The 17,236-nt window shown below is 48.1% G+C and overlaps 1 long non-coding RNA gene across 1 annotated transcript in view; it reads right to left on the reverse strand.

Annotated features, from left to right (window-relative positions):
* Positions 1 to 598: 598 nt before the first annotated feature.
* The window catches only part of LOC306815952, a 46,624-nt gene continuing 29,986 nt past the window's right edge, over positions 599 to 17,236 (reverse strand). Inside the window, exons 2-3 of the long non-coding RNA XR_013777541.1 lie at positions 1,099 to 1,177; positions 599 to 944 (exon numbers count right to left, since the gene is read on the reverse strand). This is a non-coding gene — a long non-coding RNA (uncharacterized lncRNA). The remainder of the gene's footprint in view (positions 945 to 1,098; positions 1,178 to 17,236) is intronic.

Raw genomic sequence — 17,236 nt, forward strand, 5'->3', positions numbered from 1 at the left:
TGGGTCATTGATCAGCTGCCCCAGAACCTCCACCAGGGTCTCTCAGTGCAGCTGGAGCTGCTGGGCCTGAAGTACCCAAAGCCCTGAGCAACCCCCAAGGACCCTTAAATCCCTGGAAACCAGCGTCCCCCACAGCCCCTGGAAGATCCCCCCATGTCCCCAAGCATGACCTTTTACCGGAGTTCTGGGTGTTTTGGAAGGTCAGAGAGAAACGCAAAGAAAATTCAGGCCACAGGGAGCCAGCACAAAGCTCTTCCTGCACTCAGGGCACTCGCAGGGCTTCTCTCAGTGGAGACTTCGTTGGTGTCTGGTCAAGTGAGAGCCCCTTGAGAAGCTCTTCCCACATTCGGGACACTTGTAGGGCCTCTCTCCAGTGTGGATGAGCCGGTGCCTGACAAGATGTGAGTTTTGCTTGAAGCCCTTCCCGCAATCAGAGCAGCGGAATGGCTTCTCATCCTTGTGAATGCGATTGTGCCGGAGGAGACTAGAGCTGGACTGAAACCTCTTCCTGCATTTATCACACTCATAGGGCCTCTCCCCAGTGTGGATCCTCTGGTGCACAGTCAGGTGCGAGCTGTAGCTGAAAAATTTCCCACACTCCCCACACTCGTAGGGCCGTTCCCCCGTGTGCATTCTCTGGTGTTTCATCATCTCTGATCTCCACCTGAAGCTCTTCCCACATTCCGAACACTTGTGAGGCTTCTCCCCATGGTGAAGCTGCTCATGCAGCCCCAGCTCCGAGCTCCGGCCGCCTCCCCGGCCCGGGCTGGCTCTTTCCTGCTGGGATCCCCGGGCTGTGCGTTTGCAGCCCCTCCTGCTGCGGGATCTGCGGGGCTTTTCCTCCCCGTTGCATTCCTGCGCCGTGGAGCCGCTGCAAACGGCCTCTTGCCCGAGGCTGTGCCGCGGGGATTTGTCCTCCCTGCTGTCCGTGCTCAGCTCCTTGTCTGGTGGAGAAAGGACAAGGAGAGGATGGGATTTGCCTCCGTGCCAGAGGGAAGGGCAAGGAGATCCCCCCAAGGCTGTGCTGCAGCCGGGGCCGTGCTGGGCTGGGAGATGGAGCAGGACACAGGGGGAAAGGGGCACTGACTTCATCCTCACCTGTCTGTGGCTCCCGGGACATCGACCTCGTCCTCATGGCCTCCTCCTTCTCCTCTTCAATGCCGAGGTTTGGGAAATCCTGGCGTGGAGGGGTAAACAAGGGCTGAGCGTGTTGGGTTTGATGGTGGTGCTGCCCAAGGGCAGCTGGAGAAGTCAGCGCCCCTTTCAGCCTCGGGGGCCCGGAGCCCGCTCAGCACCAACCTCCCGCACCCCTCCAGGCTGCCGGGGGTCCCCCGGCTCCGGGTTCGCCCCTCTGCGCTCTCCCCGCTCCGGGGCTCCCGCCTTCCCCCCCGGCTCTGCCGGGGATCTCAAGACCCAATATCGCCCCGTCCCCGCCGATACCGGGCGATCCCACACGGGAGCCGACATGATCCCGCCAGGGGAATTTCCGGCTCGGCTTTGGGCTCCTGCAAGATCCAAAAATCGCCTGAAACGAAAAATAAAACCCTCCCGGAGCCCTCCATGATGGATTTGGGGCGAGCTCCCCCTCCCCGCTCACCTCCAGGATTTTGGGGGGCGATGGTGCCGGACCCGGGGCAGCAGCGGCCTCAGCGACCAGGTGGGAGAAGCGCGTGGTTCCAACATCGCTCCTCCTCTTCCTGCCGCTCCTCCTGTGTCCCTCCTCTTCCTCCCGCTGCTTCTCTTCCGTCTCTTCCCGCTCCTGCTCCGCTCTCAGCCGTGTCCCGGCGCAGCCAGAGCCGCTGGAACTGGGGTTCCCAGCGCCCTGAGAAACCCCCAGGTCCCTCCCAGGACCCCTCAGATCCCTGGAACCGAGCGTCTCGCGCATCCCCTGGAAGATCCCCCGTGTCCTCAAGGAGGTCGTTATTTAACATCTCTATTTTTTCCCTGGTTTGGGGTGTTTGGGAAGGACAAAGAGAAATGCAGAGAAAATCCAGGCCACGGGGAGGATGTGGAGCCCCCAGCCAGGTGTCTTCCCAACACGGATCAGCAGCACCAGGGCTCAGGGGGGCTCTGCCCACCGGGGGTCCCTGGGGATCATCCAGCGCGGATCCTGCCATGGGGATGGAGCTGCAGCAGGGCACTGTCTTGGTTTGAAAGACAGGTGTCTGCTGAGGAGGTCTGGAGCTTATCTTGAAATGGAAAATGTAAACTTCCTCCCTCTAAATTAATATGACTTGGAAATTAAGGAGCTCCCTGGAAAGATACGGGGTTTAGAATAGCAGTTTTTCACTGGAAAATTAAAATAAAAGTGTAGTAATATAAAGACCAAAACACTGGCAAGGTGAGAATGCAGCCTGTAACCCTGTTGCTCAGGGTGTTGGTTACAGTCTGAATAATGGTACCTATAGTTTTCTTGGAGTGACAGATGTGGTTTTGTTGAAGCAATGATTTTGTAGAAAAGTGTAGTTACTTTTTTAACATCTAGTGGTGATTGAAGATAGGTCTGGTCTTCTTCTGGGAATTTAGTGGGAAAGGTTGCTCTGATGTTTCAAATTTCAGATTTTATTTAGGTAGGAAATGCTTGGCTTTTCTCCTTGGGTGGGGCATCTCCCATAAGGTATAACTCCTTGTGGGGAGGAGTTCTGAGGGATGGGTCATGGAAGAGATAAGGAGCCCTGCTCCACCTGATTTCAGCAGATGCTGATAGAATGTATACTTCTGCTTGCATCTTGCATTGCAAATTAAGACATTATCTACTCCTTATTCTATTACCATCTGCATCCTACCCAAATTAATACCTTCTTTAAACTCTGCTATATATTTTTATCCACAGTGAAACTTTGCACACAGTTCTCCCTTAAGATTAGGTTTTTCTGTGGTACTCAATGGGTTTCTTTATCTTTCTGCATTACCTACTAAGTGTAACTAGGTTTTTGAGCAAAAACAATTGTACGGATTGGTTTGCCTTGGTTTGAGGTGGGTCTAATCTAAACAGTCTTAAAATCCCGTTAATGTGTCCTACAGGAACTTTATCCTCATCCACTGTGTGCAAGGCTTCAGAGTGGGCAGGACTTGCTTGAGTGATGGACTCTCAGGTTTTGACTATTTAGGTGGCTTTTGTTAAGTTCATTTCTCAATGTTTGGATGTTTCCCTGCCAAGTGCCTTTAGGGTAATTTTAAGTAGTCTGTTGTACAGTTCAACTTTCTTGGCAGCTGGTGTGTGATAAGGGATATGATCAATTTATTCAATATCCTGGTTTTTGGCTGAGGTGTTTCTAAGGCTGTTCTTGAAATGGGTCCTGTTGTCTGAGGATTCTCTCAGGGGTGCTGTGTCTTTATAGGACTTGCTTTTTTGGGCTTCAGACGGTGTTTTGAGTAGTAGTTTGAGGTACAGGGTGGGTTTCTAATGATCTAGTGGTGGCTTCTACAATTGTGATCATGTAGCACTTGCCTTGGGGGAGTTGAGGCAGTGTGATGTAGTTCATTTGTTTGGCTTCTTTATACTTATATTTGGAATACTGCCCCCCATATTAGAGAGGCATTATGGGCTTGGCTTGCTTGATTTTAGCACGTCTTGCAGTTATGGATAACTTGAGAAATGCAATTTATAATTTAATCTGCTTTTCAGTTTTGTGCCTACTTATAGGTGGCATTTTTGCCTTGATGGCTTGAGGCAGTATGGGCCTATTGAGCTAGGAACAACTCTCCCTTATGGTGTTAATTTAAATTTATTTGTGACATCTCTATTTTTGCTGATTGATCTCCTTGCTCCTTGTTTTAGTGTTCTTTATTAGCCTGACTTTTGGGGACGTGGCCGTCTACATGATAGACTTTTACAGAGAGTTTGTGTGAGTGGTAATGTTTTTGCACTCATCATCAGCCTAAATTGGTTTTCCTTTATGTTGCTAGCTGTTTTTTTTTACCTTTCTAGCTAACTCCACAGAGCATTGGTCACTGTTTATGATTCAGTATAAAGGCAGAGCTTTGGCCAGTTCTCTCTTTCAGCTGTGTCCAGGGCCAGCTGAATGGCTTTGAGTTCAGCAAGTGCACTTGATTCACCTTCTCCTTCAGTAGCTTGTGTGACTCGTCATGTGGGGCTCCCTGCGGCCACTTTCCACTTCTGGTTCATCTCAATCATGAGACAGAAACTGTCAGTGACAAGAGCACAGCGTGTTTCTTGTGCTGGTAGTTGGTTGCATGGTGGAGCTTTTTAGCCTGGGTTACTTGTTTCTGCTCCTTTTTGTTAGTGAGACTAAAGTTTTTATCTTGTGGCTGGTTTTAACTGTTTTTAAAATTTTAGGGTGATTTGTGTTTCTAATCTGGCCGTGCTGTGTGATGAGAGCAATCCATGGGCTCCATGTGGTGTGGGTGGCGTGGTGGGTAGAGGAGCCTTTTCTTTAAACATCCACCCCAGCACTGGGAGTCAGGGTGCCAGGAGGAGTTGTGCTTTTGTGATAATTTCTTTTAAGATGTCTTGAAGTTTCTTATTAAAGGTGGCTAGAATTTTTTTTCTTTTTTTTTTTTTTTTTGGGTGGGAGTGTAGTTTGTTTCAGACTTTCTGTAACTTTGACTCTAGAATTAAGTGCTCAACCTCAAGTCTACCCAGGCACCTTCTGCTAAAGGCTCCAGGACAAGCCATTGTTCTTGGCTGCAGAGTAAAGCACATTCCTCACCTCTGGTCCTGTCCTGACTGGGCCAAGGGCACTGCATGAGCGATTTTCTGCTTGGTCTGGGTGAAGGTTTGTTGCTGTTCAGGGCCACAGCTGGAATTGTTCTTCTTAGGGTGAGCGGGTAGAGAGGGCTCACAATGTGGCTGCACTCAAGAATGCATTCTCTAAAAACCTATGGCCCCTAGGAAAGCTTGTGTTTCCTTCTTGCTGCTTGGTGGAGACACTGTGATGATCTCATTGATCATTCCAGTGGGGATCTGGCTCTGTCCATCTTGCCACTCTACTCCCAGGAACTGGATCTCTCAGGCAGGTCCCTTGACTTTGCTCTTCTCGATGGCCAAACCTCCTTCCAGCAGAATCTGGATGATCCTCTCTCCTTTCTCAAATATTTTTATTGCCGTGTTTCTCCACACAATGATGTCATTGATGTATTGCAGATGTTTTGGAGCTTTACCCTTTTCCAGTGCAGCCTGGATCAGCCCGTGGCAGATGGTGGGACTGTGTTTCCACCCCTGGGGCAGTCGGTTCCAGGTGTGCTGCACGTCCCTCCAGGTGAAAGCAAACTGAGGCCTGCACTCTGCTGCCAAAGGAATGGAGAAAAATGCATTGGCAATGTCAATGGTGCCACTTTGCTGCCTTGGGCTCCAGCTCCTCCTGGAGATCCAGCGTGTCTGGCACGGCAGCGCTCAGCACTGGAGAATCAACGACTGGGAGAGAGAGGGGGTCTACTGACTGCTGATCAGAATCCAAATTTACTCTCAGCTACATATGCTTATATACCATTTTTAGGAAAGTTGGTATTTTTTTCTACATTGATTGAGTTGAACATGACAGAGACAAGATTACCCATTTTCCAACATAACTATTTGATTCATTCTTCTTTCCTGTCCCAATATTGATCCAATCTTCTTGGAGTTTTGAAAGCTCTGTTTGCTCTTGCCAAGGCATCTTGGTTATCAAGCTGCTTATGGTAATTAAATCCACAGTACTCTGTCTTATCTCCCACAGTGGAGTCACTTCATTCAAGGCACAAGAGCCTACAGTCAATTTCAATTTTCTGTCAGACTTTGCTACAGGTAAACTGGGGCTGTTGATGGGTGAGTCTATTTTACTGAGCATCCCTTTGACTTTCTAGCCAAAATTTATGGATGGGGATAATGGCATCTTGATTCATCTGATACTGCTGGCTGTGTGCTGTTGAGGTGGCACTTGGTGCTTGTTGCACTTTCACCTTCAGGAACCTACTGTAGATGGGTTTTCTGGTAGTCCAGGCAAGGTGTTTAATTTCTCAATGCCCTCTGCCTCTACAGCAGCTTTTCCAAATGCCCACCTGATTTCCTTTGGGTCTTTGTAATAGCCATTCCAGAGGAAGAGTATGCCCAGAATTCATGCAGCCTCCGGGCCAGTCACACTGGGATGTTTCTGCCACCCCTTCCCAGTCAGGCTCATTTCAGCCTCCAGCAGAGTCAATTCCTGTGATCCCCCCATCACCCCAGCAATGGAAACAGGTTCTGCCCCCACATGTCCCAGTGGCATTAGGGTACACTGTGCACCAGGATCAACTAAAGGCTCTGATGTGCCAGGCCAATGGATCTGCTCCATCCAAAAGACCTGGCTGTCCTGTGCCTCTCCCTGGCTAGAGGCAGGGCCCCTCTAACCCTGGTTATCATTTCCTTCCTGGGCAGACATACTAGAGGTTCTTTTAAGAGGATCCCACAGGTCATCTTCCTTTCTGTAATACCTGGCAGCTTGGTCATGGAAGGTTGAGGCTGCCTTCACTTGAGTGGAACTCCCTCTCTTAGTGCTTCCCTCCCTGAGTTGATGCACCCATGCTGCCAGCACAGAAGTGGGTTTCTCATTTTGCCTTTTCATGATTTCCCCATGGTTGTGCAAAAAGAACCCCAGTTTAGCTCGTGGGGTGTACCCTCTTTCCCTAGCTGGGGGATGTTGGGCTCTGACTTTGGGCCTGTGACTGGCACTGATGCTGCACTGATCTTCCTCACCTCTTCCCTTATCTCCCTCATCTCTTCCTTAAACTCCTCTTTGTGCTCCTTAACCACAGCAGAGACATGAGCCTGCCTCGGGCCATTGATCACACTCTCATAATTTCTGAGCTTGTTGCTGACAGAACCCACTGTCTTTGGGTTGTTATCAGCATTAATTGTCACAGTTTTCTTGGTCTGCTTCTCTGGGACCCATTATTTTGTGGAGAGGATTGCAGGAATAAAGGAAAAGGAGCCCATCAAGTTCTGCAGAGAAACAGTCACTGACAGGAACCAGTGGGTGAAGAAATATGAGGGGGGAAAAGGCTGAAAACATGAGGTGCCAAGTGTGAGAAATGTGAGTGGAAGTAGGAGAGAAGTGCAGGGGAAGAAGAGGGTAGGAGACCTGAATGGAAAAGGGTGAGAAATGTAGGCGAGAAAATGGAGGGAAATGTGAGGGGAATAGAATGATAAACTTTACTGACAAAGAGAAAGAAACAGGCAGAAAACGTGAAGGGAATATTGTGAGAATCCTGAGGGGGATAGAGCAAGAAACCTGAGGGCAGAAAACCTGAGTGAAAAAAGGGCACAAAATGGGAGAGAGAAACTGAGGAACATGAGACTAAAGAATTTTAGATGTGACAGGAAAAGTGTGAGAAATATGAGAAGAAAAGGCTGAGAAACATGAGGGGAAAAGTGAGAAACATGAGGAGAAAACCTTGAGAAACATGACTGAGTAAAGGAGAGAAACACGAGGGCACAAAAAGAACGGATACAAAATAGAAAAATTGCGAGAAACATGAGGGAGGAGAAAGAACAGGAAACTAGTGGGACGGTGCGGAAATGTGAGACGAAAAGTGTTTGGAAAAAGTGAGATGGAAAAAAGTGAGAGAAATGAGTAAAATTTGGGAGGAAACATGCCAGGAAAACTGGGAGAATTGGAACTGGGAATAGGAGGAAATGTGAGAGGGAAGAGGAAAGGAAATGTGAAGAGAGAAAAGGGCAGGAGAGAAGGCAGTGTTGGCATAACAGCTGTCATAATTCCTAACACATTCCCTCATACATTTGTCTATTTGGACAAGCCCAGGGCTTCTCTGTATGTACATCTCTCCTTCTGCCTTTATTCCTATTTGGAAGCAGCCAATCAGGCAGGATTTGCCCGGCTGCAGGAGCTGTTCCAAGCTGGAACGTGACTGGCGGTGCTGATTTCCAGAGGCTTCTGTGTCCCAGGGGGAGGCAGGGCAGGATGGGCTGAAAGGTGCTGGCGCTGCTGCTGCTCTGTGCCAGAGAGCCCCGGCTGGGCAGGGCACGGCGCCCACTGCGCTGGGGCTCTGTCTGCTGCCACAGCTGGGCACACCTGGGAACAGGGTATGACAACCTGGGGAAACCATGGGGTTTGTGGGGCTGCATTGCTCTAAACACACCCAGGGCACCTGCAGCACAGAGAGCTTTGGGCCCCAGAAAGATAAACCAGAGGGGAACTGATGGAAAAGATTTAATTTTCACCTTTCAATGGAAGTGGCTACAGTGAAAGTTACCCAGCAGGACCCAATCTGCACTGCCAGCTCAGGGTGAGAAAGGTGGCATTACTTTATTTCAGTGCTGGCTGCATGGAGAATCACTTTTCTAAATGTGCTCGCTTCAAAATCTCACCTACTCATTCGTAACCATGCAACTAAGACACACTCATTACTTTTCTGAAACTCACAGGCTCAGCATTCCCCCAAATTATTTGGCATATTTTAATCACTTCTCAGCAATTATTAACAGGAGGTTAGGGGTTAATTGAGGGTCTCTGGTCATCATTTGGGGAATATCCCATCCCCCAAATTCTCCTCTGATGGTCAAGGGCCTCCTCAAATCATTTTCTTCTCCTTGAATGCATTCCAGCATCCTTCTTAGGTGGACCGTGCTCTTTCTTCTCAAGGCTAACATAGCCACTTGCACACATTCATCACTAAAATTAAGGAAGAGAGAGCTCAACACTGTGTGTTAAAGCTAAAGGAATTCATTATTTATTACAGTTATACATTTTCTCAGCACCTTCCTTCTCTGGGAATTGCACACAAGCATTTTGTCAATGCACCTTGAAAATGCTTGTGCAGACTGAAACCACTTTGGGTCTTTTTATCACAATTTCAAAATCACCTGCTGAAACTCTTCTGCTCCCTTCCATATCAGTTCATTACTCAAGCACAAGCCTCAGGCTCATCCTCAATTCCCTCTGTCAGATATGAGGTAATATTTTGCTGCAGCCGAAAGGTTATTAGAAAAAGGATGGAAGTTGTTGCTTCTAGGTGTTGTTATTTATGGTTTGGATTTGTTCTAGTAAATTTGTGGGGTGTTACTGTGAGCTAAGAGTGGGCCAAAGATGAACACCAGACCAAAAAGGAAGTAGGATGAGATGGGAGAGGACAGACATAAAAGTAGGGAGTCAGGAGATAACACAGATTCTCTAGTTTTGTCATGATCCACTGAACCTGAGCGGGAGTCGTGATGGGTCATTTGACCCCAGGGTGAAAAAGACAAAAGGGAAGAGACTCAGGTTTGTTTAGCAGAAAGCAGCAATGCAGTTTATTGAGTGCCAACAATTCAGTTTTTTGTGTGTGTGTGTGTGTGTGAGGGAGGGAGAGAGAGAGAGAGAGGGGGATGAAGTAAAAAGGGTAGAGAGAGAGAGAGATGGGATACAGTTACCAACAGAGCTGACACATCCTTGTGATCCTCCGACCAGACGAGATGCGTCTTCAATCCATTGGGGAAAAAGAGATCTTGGACTCTTCTTTAAGACAGTCACTTTTTATAGTCCTTTTCCAAAGTGAGTGGCCTCCACCCAAAAGGTGGGGAGATTTATGGACTATTGTGTGTGGAGATCGTAGCCCCATGACGCAGGAGCAGGGACAGGGTGCAATAACCAGCACCCTGCAGCATCCCATGACAAGCACCAGGCACAGCTACAAACAGCCCTTGGCCCACAAGCATCCACCTTGGCCAGGCCAGAGCTCTGGTTCAGGGCAAGTGGAGCAATCTCAGCGTCCAGTCTCTGATGATGGTCCTGAGGCAGATCAGAGAAACTCAGACTGACTTACACCATGGGATAAGAAACCACAGCTATGAAGGAAAGAGCTTCATGTGCAGCTATGAGTTTTTTGAAACTGTGTGGTTTTGTAAGGCTGCCAAGTAATGGAAACAATAGACTGATTCTGTAACTGGGGGGAAATTCTGATTTGGGGATGTGACTGCTTGAGAGCTGTAACTGCTTGGGGCTGCAACATTATATGAGGCTGAGCTGTGAGAACAATCAATGACTTCAATGACTTCAATAACTTCAATAACAAACTCTGATTCAACTCCGACTTCAACTATGTTGGTTTTTTTTCTTGCTCGGGCTTTGGCTTCCAGCTTGGATTACCCTGGCACTGAGCAGTAACTGCAGTGCCAGGAGGGTCCCGTTGGTGGCTCAGGAGCAGCTCCGTTGTCCATCAGCAATGTGCCCGCTCCTCCTGCACGCTGCCGCTCCTTCCCTTGCAGTGCCAGCAGGAGCTGCTCCCTGCCGCCGGCAGCTCCTCTGCCTGCAGTCCCTCCCAGGGCTGCCAGGACAAGCTCCCTCTTGCCTTGAGCCAAATGCCTGTCTGCACCTTGGACTGGCTTTGCCAGGTCTCTTTTTTCAAATGTTTGACTCCCAGACTTCAGCCCCAGCCCGTTGGTTATTTCCATCACCAGGCAGATTTACACCATGAACCGGTTTGGTTTTACCTAAGAGGTGAATCATTAACATTGTGGTGCTTTCTTGCACCCAGTGTCCCCTTAGACCAAGAACTGTTCCTACAGCTTAGTTTGTGGCTATTCCTACAACGTTATTCCACACAGAATGACTAAAGAAAATCTATCATTTTCTTTATAAAGTTGAGGCAACAGCTTAGTGCAAAAATGTGTTAAAAGAGAATCAATGTCATAATCCCATTACATTTTTCCCCCTCTCCAGCCAGGGTGCTACCTCAGGGGGTTCTAGAGATGGACCACAACTCACAGACAAATAACCTCAGACAGGTTCTATTACCCACAGATTGACAGACCTGTGAGGAATTGGGGGCCACAGCCTGTCATACACTCACCAATGCTTAATGATCACTGAAGATATTGGGAAAACATTGATGTGGTCACTCATCATGGAAATGAGAAGTGCCCCAAAGCCAATTGCAGTTTCAAAGGGAAATTTATTACAGACTGTTACAACTGCAATGCTTTTATATGATGACCAATTTCAGGTCAATGATGGATACAGAATGGTACAACTCTGCTGACTCGACAGATAAAGATAGAAAAATCCATTTCAGTTTCCACAATCAAGTATGTTCCATGTCACTAAGTACTGCCTACACACACACACACACACACACATATATAGATATGTTTGGATATAAAGAACCAAAGATCAATAGAATGATCTGAAAATCCGCAGAGCAGTTCAACACTCAGTGGAGCCTTGGTGTTTTCTCAGCAGGCTTTGCAGGGAGTTCTTAGGAAATGTGTGGCTCTGCTGCCATCCCAAATCTGTGCTTTCCTTGCCCAGCCTGAGTGCACACAGGGCATGTGCTGGGCATGGCTGGAGATTTTCATGGCCAAAATCCCCCAGCATCATCACCTTTAAATCTGCTCATTGCTTTGGATAGCACAAGTCACACAACACCCATCTCAGCTGGCAAATGCCATTTCTTGCAGATTGCTACAGCTGCACTGCTGATTGACAAATACACAAGAACCCATTTCAGTTGAAAAATGTCATTTATTAAAAATTGCTACACCCACGCTGACAATACAGAACTATACAGATATCAGTGAATGTTAAAAAAAGAGATTTATTACATTACTAAACCAATGCTATGAAAAATATGCAAATCTCAACTTCAGTTAACAAAAACTTAATTTATTACCAAACTCTACAACAACTCACTATACACAAAGATCACTTAGGTGCTTAACAACTTAATTTATTACATACAGCCCATTTATTACTGTACAGCCCATATAAAAACATGAACATATGCACTCCCACTCTAGATAGCCCTACACTAAGAACTCAGCAGATAATGTTATACAACTATACTACTCCATACATGTTTAAATAGAATTAAATACATGTGTATGCACATATATATAAATATATATAAAACTGTAACAATCTACTGGTCTACATATAGATTAAATATTGCATATCATATACTATATATAAATAGATATATAAACCAAACTCATCAATAACCCAAATAGCACTGTACCAATATAAATATCCATGCAACTACATCAATACAAATATACAGCCATACATCTCCACATACATGTAAATACATATACATATGAATAGATCAGTATACAAAGAAAAACAAAAATAGAACATATATACCTATGAAAATACCAATACACCATTTAAAATTCATATACTGATAAGTGTATAAATACAAATAGATTATCTACACAAATGAAAACCCAGGACCTAAGGCAGATATAACAACATACACATGTATTTATTATACGTTACACAAGTAGCATTTCTGCATACATATACACATATATGGAATTACACATATATGTATATATACACAGACATACATAGTACATCCATTAATATAACAGACATGGAAATATTCCTGTACAAATAGTAACCCACATAAGAAAATATCCATATAACTATCCCTCTCTATGTCTAAGTCCATGTATTTTTAATGAGAACTCAAAATAGAAAATTGGATTCCAGCATCCCCATCTTCAAATCCTCTCCCTCGGTCTCTTCGCCCCGTGCAGAGCAGCTCTCCTGGACAGGGACAGCAGATGGGACATCTGGGAAGCAAAGAGAACACTGAGTCAGGAGCAGGGCCTTTCCCTTGGCAGCACCTGCACTTCCATCAGGGAAGAGAAAATCTCAGAGCCCCTCCAGGATTGCTGGAAAGCAGCAGCAGGCCGAGGGGCCAGGGTGTGGCGAGCGCAGCGCGGCGGGACTGTCCCGCAGCCCCGGCACAGCCGGCACAGCTCCCGGGCCCTGCCGGCACAGCTGCCTTGCCCCAGGACAGCCCCTGTGCCGGCCGGGGCAGCTGCGCTGAGCAGCCCCAGCACGGGCAGGGCCGCTCCTGCCCCTGTGCCGGCCCCTGCCCACGGCCACAGCCCACGGCACCCTCACCCCACCCTGCCCCACCGGCCCTGGGGCCTCACCAGCCTCTGTGCCAGCAGCAGCTCCCTGCTCACTGCTCTTGCTCGGGGCCTTTGGCTTCTCCCTGCTGGCTCCTGTCACTCCTCCTGCTGTCTTCAATGTCTTCACTGCAGATGTGGCAAAAATGGAGCCTCAGGAATTGGTTCCAAGGTCTGGCAGAGCTGCAGTCCTGGACCCCTCTGTGCTCCCTGCTGGCCCCTCCATCCCCTCAGCCCCGCCATGCTCTCGGCAAACCCTGAGTCCCCTTCAGTTTCTTCAGACCCCACAGTCCTCTCACCCCCCTCAGTCCCTTCTGACCCATCCCATCCCCTCAGACCCGTCACCCCCTCAGCCTGTGCCACTTCCCTGTCACCTCAGTGCCACCATTGCCCTCTGCTGCCCCACACCCTCAGCCCCAGCAGCACCTCAAGGTCACCGTCCCTTCAGTGCCAGCACCCCCTCAGCCCCTCAGTCTCACCGTCCCTCAGCAGCTCCTCAGGGGACACTGCCTGGGGCCACCGGCAGCTGCCACCACTCCAGGGACACCCGGGGCTGGAACTGCTGCTCCGCCCGGCCCGGCCCCAGCTCGGACCAGCACAGGAAGAGGGGACAGAGGGGCACAGGGGACAAACAAGAGATGGAAAAGGAATCAGAGAGGGGAAACACCTTAAAAATGCAGCCTAGCCCTACACAGCTCAATCTGTGGATCTAAACTTCCATATACCTCTAACTAAAGAAATATGTATAAATATAAATATAAATATAAATATAAATATAAATATAAATATAAATATAAATATAAATATAAATATAAATATAAATATAAATATTTAACTAATAATTATTAAAATGTATTGCTACTAATAAAAATAATAACATATATATATTAATATTACCCTATACATATATAAATGCAAATCTGAAAATCTATAAAAGTAACTACATGGATATGAAAATATAACTATAGAAGTCTATAAATGTATCTATAAACAGAGGGGTTCCACCTGCCCGATGGTCACAGGCTCTCCCCCGGTTTCTCCCTGGCACGCAGGGCAGCCCTCCTGGCAAGGTAGATCAGATGGATATCTGGGAAGCAAAGGGAACACCCAGTCAATATTGGCCTCCGTCCATCTTTCCCTTTGGAAGTTACTGTCCTTCTGTCAAAGACTGTAAGAGATGGCCTGGAAGGCAGACTCTCAATTGGGAATTTCAGGCCTGCTCTTTAAAGAGCTGGAATCCTTCCAAGTTTTCAAAACATTTGATCTTTTGAAGTTTCCCAATAAACTCACAGCACTCGCAGTACAAATGGCTCCCATGAGAGCTTGAAACACACAGTCCCAGCTCCCACAAAGAAGCCCAGCCTTGTTCTTTCTCTGTGCTGACAGAGAGACCTCATTCCTCACTGAAATGGCTGAAACTGAAGGGTGCTGTGAGCTGAGTTATGAATCCAAACTGGGATACCCAGCTTGGTGACACAAATCCCACAAGGTCAGGTTTATTCCTGGCTCTCTTGCCACACCAGAGGACTCAGTGTCAGAGCCTCAGGAGAAGCAAGGAGGGCAGGGCTTGGGGAGGTTGTCTCAGTGCAGGATTTGAACTAAAGGCATGGGAAACACCAACCCTGCAGACAAGAACTCAACTCTTCTGATCTCCCTGCCTGTCAGAGGCAGGCTCAGAGCAGCCCTCTCACATCTCTCTAAACCAATGGGGGCTCTGTCCTTACCAAGCTCCTCGGGTTCCTGGGAACTGTTCCCAGAGCTCTCAGTGCCAGGCAAACCTCCCTCTGCTGCAGTGTTGTTCACAGGCTCCCCTTCTGAAGGCTCAGAGGCAACATTAATATTCCCCTTGAAAGAGAAACAGAAAGAAATAAACCCTTCTCACCAGTTACACAATGCATCCGTGGCACACATACCTAATCTCTAGTTCCTAACAAGAAATCTGGGCCACAAACACCTTCAAAATTCAGATTTCACTCCTCCAACATGGTCCAAAAGCTGTCAAAGGTGACAATGCTGAATGTGGGGGTGACACTGAACACATGGATGGCTGCTAAGGAAGGAGTCCTGCCAGTTCCTGGATCAGGGAGGTGCTCCTCCCTCCAGAGCCCTGTGCAGAACAGTCTCATCCAGGCTGCAGCTTTGTAGAGATTGCATGGGAACACACATCTCTTCCCATACAGATGCCCAACAGCAAGGTGATTGAGCTCTGGAACATGGAGAGCAAGACTGGGCATTTTGCCCAGCTAAGGATTTCCCAGATAGAAACTGGACTGCAGGCACCACGTTACTGAGAGGACAAGAAAGCTGCAGCTCCAGCCCATCCCCAAACATGGCTCTGGGAGCACCTACACACACGGCAGGGCTCACACAGCAGCAGCAGCTGCAGCCCAGCCCTTGCTTTGCCTTGGCCTTCCAACACAAAAGAGGCAGAGCCCACATCTGCTGCTGCAACAGAGGCACCTCTCACATGCCTCTCCCTGCATGGGACACTTTGCCTTCAGTGCCATTCTCCAAACACTCTTCTCTTCTTCCCATCAAACAAAGCCTGGTAGAATGCACAAAGCTTTCACTTCCTCATCACAAATGGCCCCACAGGAGGAATTCTTCCCAGGAAAAGGAGCACTCAAACTTGGCCAACACAGGCTCACACCTCTCATCCTCACTCAGGGGAGTGATTTTCTCATTCCTCTTCTCTTAGAAACCTTACTTTACCAAGAAAATCCTTCCCTGTCCATTCACAACTGAATTCAAGAAGCCTTTGCTTCTCAGCCAAGTAACAACTTTCAAAAGCTCCCAGTCAGCCCCTTTCATCCCTGTTCAGCAGAGTTACCTGAGCAGAGGGAGACCTTTCAGGCGGGGAGGACGAAAGCATCTCCTCCAGTGTCTCAAGCACCATGTCCAGATCCAGGGGGGGCAATTCCTCTTCCCCAGGAGTATCCCAGAGCCACCTGGGGGCTCTCCATGGTGCATAACCAGCATAGCCAGCTGCAGCACTGGGGGCTGAAGTGCCTGGAGTGGCTGCAAGAGTTCAAACACATTGGTCAGGCTCCAGAATGTGGCTTTGGGACACGGAGCTCTATGCTGCCTTGGATCAAACACCACAGGAAGCACACAGCAACCTCAATTCCAGAAACATACTCAAACTTCACAGGGAATTGGGAGAGTGAGCTTTCCCTCTTAAAAAGTCTTTCTTCTGAATGATATGTATGTATATTAAAGGATGGATTCTAAAACTGATCTACACATACGCAAAAGCACTTTATAATCACTGCCTTTTCTATCTCCCCATCAGCTTTTGGAGTTGGTGGCTTTGCAGTTTCTCATAATAACAGACCACAGAAAGCGGATTCACCCAGGAAGAGCCCACACCTGCAGACACACATCCCAAACTTAAACTGTGAGTTTCTTCTAAAAAGTATCCTTGTGGGTGAGGCTGAATTCTATAGCTGCAGCTGCTCCAGGGATGCACAGAGCTCATTGAATTTTAATAACATTATTTGAAGGAGAGACAACCTGCAAACTCTCAATATCCTATCAGGGTGCGAGTTTGACTTCATTTCAAAAAAGTTTACCTGACACTGACCAGTCGTGGACAAAGGTTATTTGCCTTGCCCTTGCACCCCCACAGAGAGGCTGTCTTGAAAATGCAAAGAACCCACTCCAAAACGGCAGCAAGGAAAGGAAAAGCAGAAAGAGATTCACTTTGTTGTCATGGTTGTATTTCCTAGCACACTTGACATTTCTACCTGACTTGCACTTGAGATCAACCCATGACAGAGCATTGCAGGAAAATATTTCAAACAGTCAATTTTCATGACTGTTCTGTAAAGCAAGGATAGAAACTCTTACCCTACCTGACGGCCAGTAGGATGGCAAGTGCTGCTCAGGAAATGTGCAGCTGCTGCTCTCTGGAACTGTCACCAAAGGGCTTTGGTGGTTCACGGGACATTGTGGAATGACAGGCTCAGGCTGGAATTGAAATGTGTCTGTGCCTGGCTCCACTGATGAAGCCCCCAGAAGTCCAGAGGTGACAAATGCATCCTCAGGATATTCTGGGGAAGCCTCACACACTTGAGCAGCTGCACTCATCCTGGAGGAGCCTGGAGGCACCTCTGAATCCCCAGGTGAGGCAGCACTGTTGGCTGGGCTGTGCTGCTCTGAAGATTTGCAGCTGCTGCCCTCTCGAAGGGCCCTGCAGGCAGCTTCAGGGTCGATGCGAACCAGCGGAATGGTGAGCTTGCGCAGATTAAATTTGCGGATGAGCTCCCTTGATGGTTCCACTGGTGAAGCCCCAGAAAGTCCAGAGGAGGCACAGACTTTCTTGGCAGCTGGTGGGGAAGCCTCAGACTCCTGAGCACCTGCACATCCCCTGGAAGGGCCTGGACGCAGCTCTGAATCCTCCCG

This window comes from Erithacus rubecula, assembly GCF_903797595.1.
Source record: "Erithacus rubecula genome assembly, contig: scaffold_307_arrow_ctg1, whole genome shotgun sequence".
In the NCBI taxonomy this organism is placed as follows: Eukaryota; Metazoa; Chordata; class Aves; order Passeriformes; family Muscicapidae; genus Erithacus; species Erithacus rubecula.